Source organism: Crinia signifera, chromosome 3, assembly GCF_055691185.1.
Source record: "Crinia signifera chromosome 3, ASM5569118v1, whole genome shotgun sequence".
Lineage (NCBI taxonomy): Eukaryota > Metazoa > Chordata > Amphibia > Anura > Myobatrachidae > Crinia > Crinia signifera.
Window position 1 is genome coordinate 168,143,206 of NC_139219.1, and position 19,199 is coordinate 168,162,404.

At 42.7% G+C, this 19,199-nt stretch overlaps 1 protein-coding gene across 1 annotated transcript in view; it reads left to right on the plus strand.

Annotated features, from left to right (window-relative positions):
- Positions 1-1,306: 1,306 nt before the first annotated feature.
- WASF1 (WASP family member 1) overlaps positions 1,307-19,199 on the plus strand; it is an 83,449-nt gene continuing 65,556 nt past the window's right edge. Inside the window, exon 1 of the mRNA XM_083176908.1 lies at positions 1,307-2,234. The gene's annotated coding sequence lies outside the window, so the exon portion shown is untranslated. The remainder of the gene's footprint in view (positions 2,235-19,199) is intronic.

Below are 19,199 nucleotides of genomic sequence, written 5' to 3' on the forward strand. Positions count from 1 at the left end.
CCCCATGAAGCTTCCCCTCCCGAGACTGCAGCGCCGCAGTCGCATATATTCTTGTTAGGGGTGGTTATGTGTCAGCCGCCCACAGCAATCGGAAACCGGGCGGCTGTCTGCACGGATGTGTGGCTGATTCTTGCCCCCCCACCAATGAGCATGTAGATAAGTGGCACTTATGTTTCAAATATGCAATGGGCATCATGGTGTGCAGCATAATGTGTAACGGGCATCACGGTGTGTAGCACAATGTGTAATGAACTTTACGGTGTGTGGCCTTATGCGTAATTGGCATTATGGCGTGCGGCTTTATGTGCAATGGGCATTAGGACATAGAACCTGTTAATTTATTTGAATCCCACCACTGATGTACAGTATCATGGCTTGTATTATGTTATGCACAGTATTAGGGCATATATTAGGGTGTGTAATAAATAGAGACAGGATTATTTGCATTTGCATATTTTGCCCATTCTCACTGGTTATTGCATATTTTACCTAAAATCTAGTATTGGTGCATATTTTAGACCCCGTCCTCTTCCCACCTGTGATTTACAGCACTGCTTTGCCCTGTTGCTGCTGGCCAGGTAGTGGTAGAGTGTGCAGGCTGGGGCAATATGTGTCCAGTGTGGGGAACCTTGGATGTACAATATGTCTGACACTGCTCTAGGCTGCCAATCCATGTTGATAAAAGTCAGTCGGGGCAGATGCCATTACGAAGCTCCTGAACCTTTGCCTGCCCCTGGCCTGGGACTCTACACCAAGAGACAGACTTCTGCATCAGAGGAGGTGGGCGGAAGAGTTGTGACATCACGCGGTGCGGAGGAAATGCCTTGTCACAGTGAGTATGCGGCGAGGAATCCTTCCACTGCGCCGCCTTCCACACGCTATGCTGACATTTGATCCATCGGCGCTGGAGATGAGAGTCTGTGAAGTTGATGCAAGAAGAGCTTTGGACGCTGCAGCAGCCAGTAAGAAAAAAAATCCTGTGTATAGCGCTAGACATCTGCAGATGCTGTGGGCCTATTTTTGAGAATTATTTGCAACTAATTGTATGCTGATTTTTAAATAAATAAGTGAAAAACTACTTATTTTATTATTTAATGTAGCATATTTTAACACTTTTTATGCATATTAAGTATTTTTCATGCATATTTGCATGCATAGTTGAAGATTTTTATGTTGCATATAATACTGTCTCTAGTAATAAGGCATGTACAGTATTTGACCATGTACAGTATTAGGCATGTACTGTGTCATGTATTAGGGCATGTACTGCTGACTGAGTCTGCTCAGTGACGTCCTGATAGTCATGAGACTCTTCTCTGCAGAACTGTACCAGCACCCCAGAAGAACGCAATTAACTAATTATGCCTTCCTTCTTTATAAGCCGCGCTGTCTGACAGCCGAATGAATGACACCTACCTACCACTATCGTTATATAATTAATTCCATCGTCAGTAATCATCAATAGCCATACGCTGCTAGAGAAGAGACCCCCAGAGCATTTGCTGCTGCCATCCATGCAGTAGTGACGCAGCCAGCAGCCTCCACGCCCGCACTGCTCTGCACACCGAACATATCGCGATTTCTGGCGACCTGTGTAGGTCGATAGGTGCGGGCCGGCGGTGACGCTCCCAGCACGTTTATTCCAATTTTCAACCTGTGCCCTGCACACAGACACACACAGCAGCAGCAGCAGCAGCAGGAGAGGAGAGGAGAGAGAGGATGTAACGAAGTTAACTGCGGATTGATGGACTGCACCACCCTGAGGCAGGAGGGGGGGGACATCTCACCGCACAGAACCCTCCGCCTCGCTCTGCCTCCATTCCCACAGCGGCAGTACAGCGCGCCGCCATCTCCCCGGCACTGTAGCCCGTGCTTGCACCGCACCGGGGCATGTGAGCGGCACAGGAGCCGGGCCGCTGCCATTCCCGTGTCCTGCCTCCCTCTTTTCCGCTGCCGACCGGTCCCCGCCCTCTCTTTCCCATAACAAGCCGCTGTCCCTACTGCAGCCGGGCAGGCGAGCACCTCCGCTGTCCCCCACCGTTGTTTGTTGTCCTTGTGCTGTAGGCTGCGAGCCGTGACACCGGGGACGGCAGAGATGGGGGGCAGCTGCTGACCGCACACACATCACCCCACCCCCTGGAGGAGCCCCGGAGCCCGGCATGAAGATGAGCGACGGGCACTGAGCACCGTACAGCAACCCGCAGAGACTGCTTCATTCATCCTGCTGCCTATAGGTACAGTGTGTGCACAGATATTACATGCATGGCACTCATGTACATACATACCAGTGCTCGGACAGTGGCCTCACCGTCACCACATTGTGCAGGCTTATGTGTGTCATTAAATGCCCCTATTTCCCATACATATGTTATCACCAGAAGCCCCTTTCTAGTAAGGATCTGGGAACTGCAATGGAATTCTTAAAATAGAGCAATACAAATGTTAGTAGGCCTTATTCCATATTTGTTATAATACATTTATGAACATGTCTCCCTGGTAATACCATGCCATATGTATGACCCTATATATCTATATCTGATTCATGCAGGAGTCATGCATTCCTATATCATGTTGCCAATCCATTAATGGCAGCTCTCCTATGACTGTCTACTTTATCCAGTATGTGCTGCTAGCTGTGGTGGTGTTAGATATAGAAATGCAGCAACATTGTCATTAAAGGAATGTCTTTTAGTAGGATTTTTGGCGTTGAGGCTTTAGAAGACCTTACATCATTTATTGGTATTTTCAATCATTTGTAATTTGTTCACCTATGTATTCCTGTACCATATGATGAATGCATAAGGCTAGACAACAGGTAATCTTAATCCTGTGTCCCATGGATTTCTTAACCACTTTAATTTGCCAGGGATGGACCTTTACAAAAAAATCACTATTTTATGAATAAACATGTGCTGTTTTTTTTTTTTGTATGTAAAAATTCAACAGATACAGTATAGATGCATTACATGTCATGATTATTATTTATACCATTGTTAACACTATGATTAAAATGGTCGATTCATAGTTGTAGATAGTGTGGCCCTTAGGTGCCATATGGAATGGTGTTTCATTCACAGCAATAATGTGGAGTATGTTTCTGTTTCCTGCCAATGCTGGAAATCACTGTTATTCCAGTGCCACTTAAGGGCCTCGCTGGACCAATATAGTAACAGTCACAAACCTATATCATCACACTAGGATTCGAGGATTTTCAAAACCATTCTGCACTTTTCCTAAAGGATGTATATGCATGATTGACATTTCTGACCACAAATATTTCTGAATTATCTCTTTTTTTTTTTTTTTTTACATTATTTGATTAAAATAAGCTTTTCAGAAAAGTCATCAGAAGCTGTGAAAAATTGATAATGAAGTAGTCATTTGGTTGTTTCCAGAATTTTACAGTAAGGAACAATTAGCATTGTACATACAACTGTATAAACATCTACAGCAAACCAGCATTTCCCTGTGTTCATGCAAGGTGTGTGCCCAGCATATAAATATCGCTGTGTCATAGACTTGCACTGGTATCTGATTAAAGCAATCCGATCGTTCTCTCACCCACCCCCCACCTGCCCATTCTTCCTGGAAGGAGGAGGGGGGTAGCTCTCACTGGTATCCTGTCTCCGTGTTGGTGGATTCCACAGGGTTTTACGAAGGATGCCAATGAGAAGATAGAAGACCTCAGTTACAATACTTGCAGAAGAGTCCTACATATTTAAAATGGTCCAAAAAGCCTTGATCAATATTAATGAATGCAATGAGTATATAATTTAGTAACAATAAATAACAGTACATCATTACATTGCTTATTTGGTTCTGGAATGGAAAATAGTATAAAAAAGGGCTAATTCTTTTGCGTAAATTTCATTTATGCACTATTCTGGTATATATGTTCTGTTTTTATTATATACCCTTGATTCCTCTACTCAAAATGCATATTTAAATGTTACTGTTAGGTGATTGCATTCATTAGAATGAGTTTATTGGGAGGAGCAATCTTGGGAGAGCAATCAGTAATATGAATGCTGATGTTTCCTCAGGACCATTGTGGCTGCCTCTAGTGCTGGGTACAGACCAGAACATTTTGGCCTCAATTCCCCCAATTCCGATGTAATCTCGATCGATTCTATGTAAATTGGGCATGCTTTAGGTTCGATTTCTGATGCGCGTCCCCGCTGGTTGTTTGGTCATTTTGGAGATCCTACCTGCTGCAGTCAGGATTTGTAAGAGATCTATTCAACAGTTGTTTCTACAGAAGGTCGAAACAACCTTAGCTTGTTTCGACCTTCTGTCAATACCATCCTATGGTATGCCAACCATTTCAAGGTATCGACCTAGACATTGTTGACCACATACCACCATGACAGCCCCCAAAAAAGTAAAAACATCCGATACATATATGCTATGGCATATGCCACTCATTCATCACAGATCATTATTATTATTAGCATACTACTGTGACTATCAGCGATATATAGAGCATTAACCTATTGCAGTTCCATAACTGTAGAGCATCTAGAAAGCAAATAAATCCACAGAATAAACATTGCACAGTGTGTGTGTGTGTGTGTGTGTGTGTGTGTATATATATATATATATATATATATATATATATATATATATATATATATATATATATATATATATATATATATATATATATATGTATATGTATATGTGTGTGTGTGTGTGTGTGTGTGTGTATATATATATATATATATATCACAATGGGGGTGACGGCGGCACTCTGAAAAAACAACAGGACTGCAGCAATGTATACCCACGTTTCAAGGCTATAAGCCCTTTTTTATCAAGGTGCTGGATAGTTCTCTATCCAGCACCTTGATAAAAAGGCTTATAGCCTTGAAACGTCAGTATACACCGCTGCAGTCCTGTTGTTTTTTTAAGAGTGCCGCCATCACCCCCATCGCTACACATAGGGTGGTCGACATCGGCCACTTCTCAGGAAGGCACCTGAAATAGATTGTCTCTGGACATACTGCACCACTCCTGGAGTGCCACCCTACGTACCTCTCTCTCTAAGCAAGCACAGAATTGGAGCATTTCCGTATTAAAATGAAAAATTAGGGAACCTTAAGGTGCATATGCTGTACAAACATTGCACTGTTCTTATGCTAGGTACACACCAGAAAAATGTGTAAGGTGCCACAAAGTGTCCGCAGCGCCGTGCATAGCAACCAAAAACAAATTACAAGGAAACGTACAGGGTGTGTTGTACTGCGACGGCTCAGCTGTCCAATCGCGACTGACATGGCAGCCTGCGGCTCAGTGACTGGCTGAGCAAGCAGGCTGCAGGGAGAAGGAGGGTGGACCCTTAGACATGCTGCAGACCAACATGAAAATTAATTCCCATATCTGCTTTAGCAAGTGTATATCACGCTACAGTAGAGGCGCAGCATTTTGGGCATTGGTTTCCAACACTCACAAGGGGCACCGGGCAGGGTAGGCTTACCTTCTTACCGACACATAGAGTTACGGTGCCCACACACTAGAACGATTTTTTTGCAAATCGGCCGATATATCGTCTGATGTTTACCGATTATCGGTCAGATGCGGACTCCCGTGGATCTTTTTGCTAAATCTTCTGATCTTACATGCTGCATGAAAGATCAGAAGATCCATAGGAACGCACATGGTATCTTAAGAAAAATCTTTGGTAAAGTTGTGCGCTTGCCTGAAATCTTTTCTCCAGGATGGACAAAAGTTTTCAAGGCTAATTTATATTTACAGTATGTGCACATCTTAAGATCACAGATCTTTCTAGTGTGGGCACCTTTTTTAAGGTCTATACACACTGGGTGACTATGCCCAGTGTGTATGGACAGTGATGATCGCATTCATTGCTGGGTGGAAAGCCACTCGGTGCATACACACTGAGCGTCTTTCTCCCGGCCTGGCGCCGACCGAGGGGGGGAGGACGGCGTTGCATAGCAGAGCACTATGCAAAGCCGTCCTTGGGGGAGTAGATTTTATAGTTATGCCACTGGATTTGTAGTTTCAAAACAGCAGGAGGGCCATAGTTTGGCCATGTCTGTCTTATACCATAATGCTGCTTTCACACCTCAAAAACGGAATTGACCCAGTAATTTTAAACGTTTTTAAAAATGGGTCAGACAGCCTTAACCCCTTTCACACTGCATATCTTAAACGGTATATTAAACGGGTAGTTTAAGTGCGGTCTGATAGGACAAAACGGCATTGAAATGTTAATACCCCTATTACATTACACAGGGACACTAAAACCGGTAGGACCCTACTTTTTAACCGTTTTCTTGAACCGGTAAATTCAAAACGGACCTTTCACACCACACATATTACCATTTTGAAACTGTAAAAAAACAGCATTTTACAAGTGTAGTCTGATAGGGATATTACTATCATGGTTTTGGTATATTGTACTTTTGTTTGCTAGCAGGTAGTGAGTGCTATTAATGTGAGCTCACGTGTCATGTCATTTAGATCTAAAATGTAGAAGCTCGGAATTTGTCATGGCATATAAAAATGTACCAGATTTCAATGTGTTGAGGTTTTCCTAAAATATTTCTTATTTATGTATAGTACTGATACTTTGCCATTTGCCCACAGGATTTAGGATTTTTTTATCTTTGAATTCTTCTTTATGTTCCATGCAGTACCTTTTTGTGCCGACAAATGGCAAGTGAATTCTTCTATGGTTATAAAACTTTTATTAAATGAATGAACTTCCTCACTAGCCATAATTCTGACACAAATCTATATAAATATTGTAAAATGTGGTCTCAGCTGCTGAATCTGTTACTCTATGTTCTGTGTAGTACCTGGCCCTGAATGCACCTGTGCCTGCTGTGAGCACCTGTGCCTTTTGTGTGACAACATGTTATTTTATTTACACAAGGAAAATGTAAGCAAAAAAATCTCAATGTTTGCATTTATATACAAAATAATGGAAACACCTGTGGCTTAAATAGAAACGTCTTATTAATATGGTGTTTGGTTGCCATTATTACAACCTATATAATAGACTGAAATAAACCCTTATCTTTATGTATGGGGATGTTGTTCCATTTTTTTTAACATAGCCGCTTCAGGCACTTAGGCCGATATCCTATTACGCCCGATTGTGGTTAATAGGCTCACCTGGGTCTACCTAATTAACTCCGATAATCTGGCACATTCTGCGGTTTATCTGGGATTTTTTTCACTGCCTCAGGCAGGGGAAGCAAAATCCCTGAAAGCAGCCCTGTTTTCAGTTAAAACGGGGGTACAGCATAGGTTTCATCAAACATTGTGTTTTTGCATAGCCCGCTAAATTACATTGGTGAAACATCAGCAAAAATAGCCAAAACAGAAGTTTTCTGCTGCTGATGTATTAACAGGGGTAATATGATACCCCCCCCCCCCCCCTATGAAGGCATCTACAACTTCCAATTCATTAGCAAAGGATTGTAGTGATCCCACTGGGATCAGGGCAGGGCGCATGGGTACAGGGCAGTGTAAGTGCTGAATGGTGTTGCTAATGTGGGCGTGCCTAATGTGAATAGATGCAGTGTGCATGAGCACTGCATCTACACGGCGGAGGTGATAGCAGGGGCAGGCTGTTTTTAGCAGGGTGCTGCTAAAGATACAGGGTGCACTTTAAATAAAAATTTTTTTTGCACTGTGCGGCACCCTGGTTAAAACAGCCTAGCGTGAACAGATTGGAGCATTTTGACAATTTTGTGATGATTGCCCTAAACTATTGCTGATTGTATGGGCTTCCCCCCAATAAATAATTGGTGATCACAATTGCAGATTGACCAACATGTCGATCAATCTGCAATGGATTAGACTGGAAATTAGTAATATATGGTGGCGATCATGTGACCATTTTGTCAATTCTACAACTCTGAATGATCAAAATTAATCTGAAAATCACTAGTAAGTGAGCAGTTGATCCTTATTTTGATGTACTTAAACCCTCCCTGAGTAGGGGATGCATCTAGTCACATATGATGTTAATTACTTGTTTTAACCCCTTCACGGATAATCCTGAGAATTTTCTAGGCTATGCCTTAATGCCCAGACTGGCAAGCTTGTAAAATTCTCGGGATTGCCAGTGTTTAGCACTGGACAGCACTGCTGAACTCAGCTGGCTTCAGCGCTGCCCATCTCCCTCTCCTCCGCCTCACCCCACTTCCCCGGATGTTGTATTGCAACCTGCGGCATCGGCTTAAGGGAGCGCTACCCAGAAAAAATTCACCCAGTGGGAAGTGCTCCCTAAACAAAAACCCCACCACTGAAGGGGTTAGTAGGGTTTTAATGGGAGATAAGGAATACCAGGATATTGTTGATAAGACCATCACATCTTCATGTTCATCTGTTAGAAGTAGGCTCTCCAAAATCTGTACCACTTGGCATTATGTGCTGTAATGAGTGGACAGCTCTATCAAAGATTTTGTCTTTCGCACTTCTCATTAAACTGATATGCTGGGAATTTTTTTTGCCAGTGCCCAAAGCAGTTGAATTTCTGCCTCATAAATTCTGGAGGCCTCTAACCCCTAGGTGGGCTCACCCTAAATTATCCAAACCTTGCCTTTCAATCCCAGATCCTGCTCTGCCCTGCACAGAGATGCCTCCATGATGATGTGAATCAAAAGTGTAACTTTTGTGATACTAGCTGAGGTACCGTTTCGTTGTGCAATTAGCATTACTTGAACTTTCTCCTCGTCTTGTTTTAAGCTTCACAGATCTTCAAACAGACCCAGTAAGCCTAGTGTCATGTTTGTTAATGAGGTTTTTGCCTGTAAACATAATCCCCAGCCTTTCTCTGAGCAGCAATCTTTTTGTATCAATGTTTTTTTGGAAGGAGAGTGCCTTTTGCCTTTTTTTCTGTATCCTTTTGTAAAAATTTTTGGGGTATGTTTTTACGAGTCTCAGCTGCTTGTAATGCTGCCTTTCTTTTAGCATCAGAGGACACTCTGCCCGGAGATTGATTTTGTTTAGGAGGCATTGTAGCTCCTCTGTACTTACAACCCTCCCATATTTGCTTCCCGAACCAATTGCCACCCTCTCTGAAGTTTTCTTCTGAAAGTCCCAGATCAGGCTCCCCTGGTTAATTTTGTCCATGGCTTCCACCAACAGGAAGTCACACCAGGAACCCACGCACTCAGTTAGGCATCCCAGACCATTTGTCATCCATCTGTGATATTTTCATTGAAATCCATCAAGTGGAAGGCCCAGAACATAGTAAAAGGTCTGCCCGCAGTACACCAACTTGACATGGGGCAGAGGTCCTGGCCATTCCAATAGGGATCCATTACATTACCCCCTCTGTGTTATGCAATTTTGCCATATCTCGCTTCCCTGACACAGTTTTTGTAGTGGTTGGACCCCCAAGGGGTAAGGATTGAGAGGTAATGTTGTCCTGAAGTAGTACTGCAGCTTAGAAAGTCCTGCATTTTGTCAAGGGCACTCAGACTGCTAGGCACTGTGGGCCTGATTTAGAGTTGATCACAGAGAGTTCGCAGATTATCGATTGACTGCACATGCGTATCGTATACGTAATGCATGCACGAGCCTAAATAGTGTAAAATCATAAATGCAATGTGTCCATAGATTTGACTTAAAGGAAGCAGGCGTTTGGCAGGGGAAACCTGCAGTTTTCTGGGAGTGTCAGAACTGTAGCAGACACACCCATGGTTTTAATGGAGGGTGTGACATCAGCGATGGCCATCGATCAGCCTATCTAAATTTAATTTGGTGGTCTGTGAATTGCATATGGATTTGGGAGTCCATAGTGAATTATTTGCAATTCTCTACGGGCTATCTTTTTTTTTTTTTCTTTCTGAGTGACGGCTATCTTCTCGCATTTGGAACTTTGAAGATCAGTGATCACTTCTGAATCAGGCCCTGTATACATTATGAGTGCATTTTTAAAGGGGAATAATCTGCTGATCTGCCTCTTGCAGAAATGGGAAATTAGAGAAATGGAAAATTTGTTTGAGTATATTCGTTTTGTTCAGTTTTTATATGTTATGGCTTTGACACAAATTTGTAGATACAATCACTATTCTAGACTCACATTTCAAGGTCTGCAGGTCGGCCTATTACTAATTTCTAAAAACAATACTGTTTCAGAATTTATTTTATTTTTATGACTACACTTTGCTGATCGATTGTAATGGTTTATTTTTAACCTAAACCCAGTAGAGATAACTATATAAACATTTACACAATACATTTCTTTCACCTTGATTGAACCATTTATTTGAACAGTTAACTGTGTAAATAAATTGAATTGTAAATGTGATGGGACAAATTAAATTCAAACTGCAATTCCAAGTAAACTTTTTTTAAACGGAATGTATTTAGGATTTCTTTATTTTTATGTGTTTTTAAGGGTGGCTTCCTGTAACTCCGTTTTCTTTTCCAAAGTTTCAGTGTAGGAGTATTATGGAGATGTTATCTGCTTGAACCTAAAATTGTTTATAGGTGTTAAGTACACAGCAGGGGGAGGAGCTCCAAGCGTATTAAGTTCTATGTTGGCATCCATAACTACTTTCACAGCCGTAGATCTCCTCCGTCAGCTCAATTACATGCTATTGGATGTGGACAATGCAGGTGCAGTGCTCATCTATAATGTAGTGTTGGTACGACAACACAGAATTATTGTAACAAACAATGGGGCAGATGTATTAAGCCTGGTGAAGAGATAAACTGGAGATAAAGTGGAGAAAAAGTGGAAGGAGATAACGCACCAGCCAATCAACTTCCAACTGTCATATTTCAAATACAGCTGATTGGCTGGTGCATTATCTCCTTCCACTTTTTCTCCACTTTATCTCCAGTTTATCTCTTCGCCAGGCTTAATACATCTGCCCCATTGTTGCTTGTCCATAAAATGAAAATACGATCTTACATATGCAGTATGTTGGCAGAAAACCCCCAAAACTTAGGTACAGTATAAATATATGTCTTTCTTGCACGCATCCCAAACCATAAGCAGCAGTCTGAGCCAGGTGTGAAGCAGCCGACAGATTGGGGCAGGGTGTGGGCGTGTCAGACTGAGATGAGACATGATATGCCAAGTGGTTTACTAGTTCAAAATAAGTATACCAAGACTCACTATTCCTGTACTGTGGTCTGCTCCTATCAGACATGTGGTTGTCTCCAAAATAGAGACTGGGTTGTGAGTATGCTGTAATAAAGAGTTAAGAAAATTAAAATACAGCTTTTTGTAAAATGAGTTTTCAACTTCAGTTGATGACCAATGCGGAAATATAGTTTTTTTTTTTTTTTTGCTCACTGGTGTTACAGACCACTTTTTAGGACCATTTTTCAAACAACCTGGTGGTAATTCTGATGAGCTGAATATAAATGTATACATATAAGCACAAAAAAAACTATTGCACATCACTTCCTCATGAAGACCTATTATAGCAATATAGAGTAATTTATTAGATATGTGATTATAAACCTCAACGCTCACATTTTTACCAACAGCTTTTGAGTATACTATCTGGTGGGATACTGACCCAGCAAAAAGTACATAATTGGTGCATAATTAAAAAATATATCCATTAAACATGACCTATTGTGGATACTTGAGGACTGGCTTAAAGTACCCTTGATATGAAATAATTAGAGCTTGTACATTTCGCTTAGGGGGGGAATTTATTAAAGATTGAGATAAAGTACTAACTAGGCAGTCAGTTTCTGCCATACAATTTTTTTTAAAGGTTGTGTTTTTTTAAAAATGACAGTAGCTGATCCACTGGCCCGGACACACTGGGCGGCATAGGAGCTGTATGCAGCTGAAATTACAAAATGGAGCTGCTTTCTGGGAGGTCAGAGAAATATTTGTGACCTTTTGTAATGCAGTTGTATGGTCAACTGTCATTAAGTTGGCAGGCCAAAGGTCGACATTGAAAAGGTCAACATTTTTTTTTCACTTAAGGATTTGTTCATCCTTTTACTATCCCAGTGGACATGGATAGGGAATATAATATAATAGTGTGCCAGAAGAATGGCAAGTTAGCCATGCGAGGGGACACAGTACACTTATACGGTGTCCATGTCGACATTTGTTGACACACACCAAAAATTAATGTTGACCTTTTTGCTTGTGTCAACCTTTAGCTGGTCGACAAATAGTGGTCGTTCTAATGACTGTCAACACTTTTACTGTTGACATGACGACCGATACACAACATATTTGGCCCTAATAATCAAGTCATTCTTGTTCATGGAAGCTATGAGACAGGATAAAACAATAGAAGAAAAAAAATACAAAGCGATCATGTATTTACCCTGGATGGTTTACTTTTATCACCCCCCCCCCCCCCCCCCCCATATCAAAACTCTAGAAAATGAAACTTATACCCCTTTCTTACCAGCCCAAATTCCCAGGTCAGCTCCGGGAACAACCCGGGACTAGCGCTGGTGTGAAAGACTCCCGGGCCAAAATCCCAGGACCGATGTTCTGGGATTTCAACCCTTCTACTGAGCAAGTTGTTTGCTGCCAGGACCCTCCGAGATAAAGGCAAGTGTAAAATGTACTTACCCAGCTTGCTGGCCGTGGTGCTGGAAGAGAGCGCCGCACGCTCTCCGCCGCTGGGGAAGCCTCCGGTCTCCTCCCAGGAGATGTACATGATGGACTCCATCCGCTTGAATGGCGGCGGGTGACCCATGGCCAATGTCGAAGTAGAAGTGTCCACCCATCATTCAGGAGGCTGGGCCAGGGCTGACACTGCCGGTGCAGGTGACTCTCTGAGCGGGGCAGCAGCTCCTGTGTGCCGGTGGCGGCATGCACTATTTTCCTGTGTCCAGGTGTGACAATCACCACCCCCCCCCCACCCCCCCGCATTTCACTCGTGGCTCTGAGCACTCAGCCGATACCAGGCCTGTTACGCCACCATTCTCATCCCGCCTCCCGCCGCCCTCACTAACTCTCCTTCCTTACGCCTGAAAAAGCAGGGACTAGACAGGTGTAAATTGGGCCTACCCGGGAATGTCCCTGCATGATCCCTGTACTGTATTTCCGGGTAAGTCCCTGCTTTTTCTTGTGTAAAAGGGGTTTAATAACCAAATTGAAATGGGTTCCTGTAACTGGGTTAACCTATTTCTGCATTTAAATAAACTTAGGTGTGTATTGAAGAAACTATAGATCATATGGATATCTTGTTTTTTTTCCCTCGAAATATTATGCTAATCATGTGTTCTTTCAACAAGCACTGATTAGTTCTTAAATAAATCTGTTTGTACTGGCAGACATAGCTTCCATGGTGCACCCCAGTACCAGAGTATGCCTAGTGGGGTACATGTTAAAGACTCGCTAGTTTTTGTGGTGATATTACCAGGTGACTGAAAGGTGCTGACCACAGTGGGTGCCCATTACATGATGGTAATTATCTCTTGGCATCTCTGCACAATACTCTAAATAAATCACGATGATAACTGAAAATTTATTCTAATTTCAAAAAGTATTTGTATCCAGTTATTTTGTGGAAGAAATCCACATTTATTATCTTCTGAGCAGTAGTATTGAAAGTGAATTCAAAGGTAGTATCTACAAGGTCATAAACTCATTTATCAGGATTGTAAGTTGTTGAAGGGTAAAGGTGGGTATACATTATATAGTATGCGTTAACTCTATGCATGGTAACCATTTAGTATCTATGTCATCGTGCATATTGTGCAGTGTGCATCTAAAGCGTATATGGTCCGTTTCACGGTGCCACATAACGTATAGCGTGTACGGGGCATAAGGGCTTGAGATGCTTTTTTAAGTCTCTGTGCAAGTGATAAATGTACTTTCCGCAATGTACTGTTATACAGTGTTGTTGTGCTATTTATAATCAAGATGAGTGGCAAGTTTTATATGAAGACTGAAAGTCTGTCATAGGATATAGGTGTGTCTGATTGTGTGTTGGTAGCCTTTGGTATTCACTTCTAGGAGTGGTCATATGAACACTTTATTTTAGTATTGTGTGTCTCACACATGACTTGCTTGTGAAAACTTGCCTTAATAATAGTTTTTTCTTGTTGTTCAGAGGATCAGAATAATACGAATGTTTTCAAATTATACAGCCCATTTTCTGCATTTCAGATGCAGAGCTTTGCAAGTTTATAATGTGCTGTACAGAGGTTCCCAGACTCTACCATTACAGTTCAGGTTTTTCGGTTATCCATGTTTGAGCGCAGATGGTTTTAATCAAATTTATTATAACCATGTGATTCCTATCCATAAACCGTTCACATCATATAGTGTGGGGCTGCCCTATCTGTTCTGCCCTGCGCATGTGCATATTCTAATATGCGCATGAGTGGGGCTTCTGTGCCGGTGCCTTTGCTGACCTGCACAGTTGGTGTGGCACTCGCACAGGGGTGGCACCGGCGGGTCATGGGAAAGCTCCTGCTGTGAGACGTGCGAGAGGATTTGTTTTCAAAGACCAGAATGAGGACTTCATCGAGTTGTAATCCTTATGTACATGCAGCTCAATTTGTAGTTGAATCATTAATATACATTTGGAAAAATACTACTATATTATCAAAAATGGAGGAATAAACCAACATTAGGAATACCTTCATTTTTCTCCATATTATCCAGCCTAAAATGCAGTTTGAGAAATGAGTGTTGTGTATAATACTGTACTGTAATATGTAAGTAAGTTTTATTTATATAGCGCACTTTCTCCAACAGGACTCAAGGCGCTTTACAGACATTAAAAATAACAATGCACATACTGTAATACAAAGGGTTATCAGTAGGAGGATTAAATAACAATGGCAGTACAGATATACATCACACATATACATCACATGTACAGATATGCACTAGATGCATTCTAATAAGGGACACGGACATGGCGAACATATTTACCGAGCCGTGCAGTGCCCAGGCAGCCATTCAGCGGCGCCACATGTTATTGCACAGCCAGCTAGGTAGCCAGTAACAGTACTGATATATATACTAGATGTACTCTAATGTGCTGTCTGCCTTTTCTCACTGTCCATGATCTGTATGTATATTGTAGCGGAAATCTTAATTCCCTGAATCTTGTTTCTGAGCCTCCTGGCATAGATGTCTGACTCAGCTGTCGGAGGCCTTTAGGCTTTTCTTGTGGTGGAAAAAAGTTGAATCTCTTGGTGAAAGGCGTTTTGTAAGATTTGCAATACTAGTGTGTTTCTTCCACTGTGAGTTCCCTGCAGCAGTAGTTTACTCATCGCATGTTTGCAGTGGATTTTAGCTGAGCTCACACCGCAGGGGTGTGGTATATTAGGGTGACAATGTGTAAGTCTACCCCAAAAGGGTTGTGAATTTTTTTTTTTGTGTTCACACCTGTTAACCCAGGGCTCGACTAAACCCAGGGCACCAGGTCGCCATGGCGACCAGATTTTCCTGCCTGGGGACTAGATTCTGTGAGAGATGTGGCCTGCCACCTGGCGCCTGCTGAGGAAATAGGAGGCAGTGTGTCCCAGCTCCTGCCTAAGCCACAAAGCTGCAGATATCAGTGTGTTTCACACCTCCTCTCAGCATATAGAGGCCCCCTGCGTCTCCGTCCTCAGCAGAGTGGATGTCAATGTGGCTCCTTCCACTCTCCTGCATACTCTTCTGGCCGGCTAATTTCAATCCACTCCCCTGCCGCGGATATCAGCATGACCCCCCCCCCCCTACAGAATATCTCGGAGATCCGGACCCCCTCTGCGCCTACCCCCGTTCTGCTCTGTCCTCAGTAGCCGGAAGCAGCAGCGTGGCTCCAGCCCAGCCTTCCTCCGGCAGCTGTGTTCCTGGTAAATGTAAGTCACAGTAACTGTCTGCGGTGGCCGGCTATTTGAAACCCGCTCCCCTGCCCTATAGCTCTGCGATATCAGTAGCAGGAAGCAGCAGCGCGGCTCCAGCCTCCCTCCTGCTGTTTTCTTGCCCATTGTCCCCGGCAGTTGGTGAGAGGCACCTGCTAAATGTAAGTGCGGCGGCAAGCTATTTTAGATTCACCCTGCCTTATAGCTCTATACCCCCTGCCCTTGTCTACCCCCCTCAGTGCAGCAGTTTGCTAGGGAACCCTGCACCTCATGTATCATGGTAACCCCATAGCAACAAACATTTACTCCTGGAAGAGCATGTTAACCCCTGGCAGACCATGGTAACCCCATATTGGCAGAACAAATTAACCCCATATTGGCAATGAGCATGTTAACCCCTGGCATCAAGCATGAAACGCATAGCAGCGATCATGTAGGTAAGTGGCATAATATGTAATTATGGCATGATGTTTGGTATAATGTGTAATGAACATTACGGCGTGTGGTATATGTAATGGGCATTACGGTATGTGTACATTTATTGGTTTGTCTGGCTCCTAAATTTTAAAGAAATTTGCAGAGCCCTGTGTTAACCTTTTCTTATTGTGACCATAGCGAAATTGACCTTTTTGCCAATGTCGACCTATTCTAGTGTATTCAATGCTGCGGCGAGGGGGGGTTTGTACGGCCAGGATGGCTTATTTTCAGTGAGGAACAGCCATCTTCGCTGTCCAACCCCCCTCACTGTATTCAATGTTTGACCGGAATCCTCACTGCCATCCCCTTAAACTGCGAGGTTCGCCGCAAATACAGGGAGTCCACTGCATTTTGTGGTGAGCCCCGCCGTGTTAATGGCCACACTTCAGAGCATTGACTATCAGCCATCCGGATACCGCAGCACAGTTGTGGTTCTACTGTATCTTCCATATTTAGTTTGTTTCTGATATTCTCTGCAATGCTCCTAAATTGTGTTCATTGGTACGTATTATTGACATATGCTTTGCAATATATAATATTCTTTGTAACATATAAAACCTATGTTAAACTTCTTTGGTATGTGAAATGCAAAGCGCATTGCCGACAAATGCAGTGTGCCTTTCTGGGAGGGAATATCGCATCCACCATGCAGAAATACATTTTTCCTTTTAATATGGTGGTAATGAACCTTCTGTAAAGCACCACAGTATTAAATAAAAAAATTCTATCTTAAATCTTCTTGCGACAAATAGAATATAACACATTTTAAAGCCCAAAGAAACTGAAGTGCACCTTTTGGTTAAATATGTCATTCTCCTTTTATGCAAGATTTAACTCTGATATAGTTAAAGCTATTTTAAACTAATGTGCTTTGTTTTACCTCTGAAGATATAGCTTAAATAAACAAAGCATCTGTGTTGCAGACCTGTGATTTCTTTGTACAAGGTAGCCATAGTCATTTATTTGTAAAGCAATTGTTAATTTGCATAGTAAGTTTAGGCATTAAACATATTGGCACACAGCAAGCAGTCAGAGCTAGCACAAGTTACATTACTTTTACTTAAAGCAAAACCTGCTACAAAAATGAATATCAATGTTCTGTACCTTTTGCCATAATGAAAATGAATGTCTAATGCTATGTGGATACATAGTGAAATGAGCAGCAATGTGTGTTGTCCCTCCCTCATTAAATGTTTTTAATGATCACATATCTAAAGCTGGATACACACTTAAAGATTTATCTGTCTGGTGGGGACAAAAACCTGGTAATATATGCATACCTCCCAAAATCACCCATTCCAGGAGGGACACATTGCTCTGCTCCTGGACTTCCCAGTTAATGTAGGACTGCCATCACCACAGGTGATGACCATCATAAATGAATACCCCTTTCACACAGAAAATGATTTTCATGAAATGCACGTGTCCTTTTTCTGTGGTAAATTGTTTCATGCGCCAGCAGCCATTAGATGGCGCCTGACGATTGTTGCACCATATGGGCACAAACAGCTGCCAGCCCTGGCAGTTCAGCTATGTAGCGCCTCGTGCTGGCGAGCTGAATATCCGTGGCACTTTTTCATCTCGCTCAACACTTTGGTCAGTGATGGCATTGGATTACAGGAGAGAGTGATTGAGGAAAGCAGTGGGTGAATAGTGCAGGTGTTGGAGAAGGCAGTGGATAATGCGGGGGAGGGAGTGGTGGAGAGGCAATGGGTGACAAAGAGAAGCAGTGTAATGTCCAATGCCAGGGATGGACATGGGCTGTCTCACGTCTAAGAGAGCGTATGCGAATATATGGAGCTATAGCAGCTGAGCATCACCTTGTACTCTGTCGCCATAGTATTTCTTTTTCATATTATACACATGCTGCTGATGCGCATGGAAACAGCTACAATTCTGTTCCTCCTCCTTCTTGGCACCATGAACGGTCAACAGATCATGATGTCAGATCTCAGACAGCTAATGGCTGCTGGCGCATGAAACAATTTTACACAGAAAAAGGACCTGTGCATTTCCTGAAAATCTTTTTCTGTGTGAAAGGGATATCAAAGGCAGCCAGTAAGGGACAGAAAGGGAATAGTAGGAGCTCTCCCTCCAGCTGGGCCTGGGCTGCAGACAGCAATGATTAACTTTTCCTGAGTTGGGGGGACTGGCTCTGGGTGGTGCAGCAGCAAGCGGTGGCATATGAGTCTCACTGGCTGCACCTCTGCAAGTGTGGCATGTAATATACGCAAGCCTAATATTTCTTCATTGTCAGGATTGATTAATTAATATTAAACAATATTATAAATAAGGCTAAATCCAGCAGTGGGAACATTTCTTGAAAGGTGGTGTTCTGAGGTGGGGCAACTTTCCAGAAAGACACTGACTGTGGGAAACTTCTTGAAATCTAAACAGAGGCACGGTACAGGGATTTTCCAGTGACTGGCATCCTGGTTGCCATCATATTAGCCAGGGTGGGCTGGTTTAAACTAATTTTTATTTTTTTTTAAATGTGACTACAGGCCTCTTTAAGGGAGATGATTTAGATCAGGCTTGTCCAACCTGCGGCCCTCCAGATGTGCTAAAACTACACATCCCAGCATGCTTTGCCACAATTTGGCTATTAGGGAATGCTAGAATAATGGCAATGCATGCTGGGATGTGTAGTTTTAGTACATCTGGAGGGCCGCAGGTTGGACATGATTTAGATGATGAGGTGCTAAGTCTGCCTATAGCATCAAGCTTCTCACCCAACATTTGTTAACTTCTGACTGATTCATCTTCAGCTAGTGTAGAGAGAATTTTTACTACTTTTGGTGTATTTAATTTGAATCTTCTAAACAGGCGGGGAACTGAAAAGGCATCTAAGCTAGTGTTTTTATACTAAATATGGTACTTGTGTATTATCATGGCGCCCATCGCATCGCATACCATAAGGCATACGATGGTATGCGATG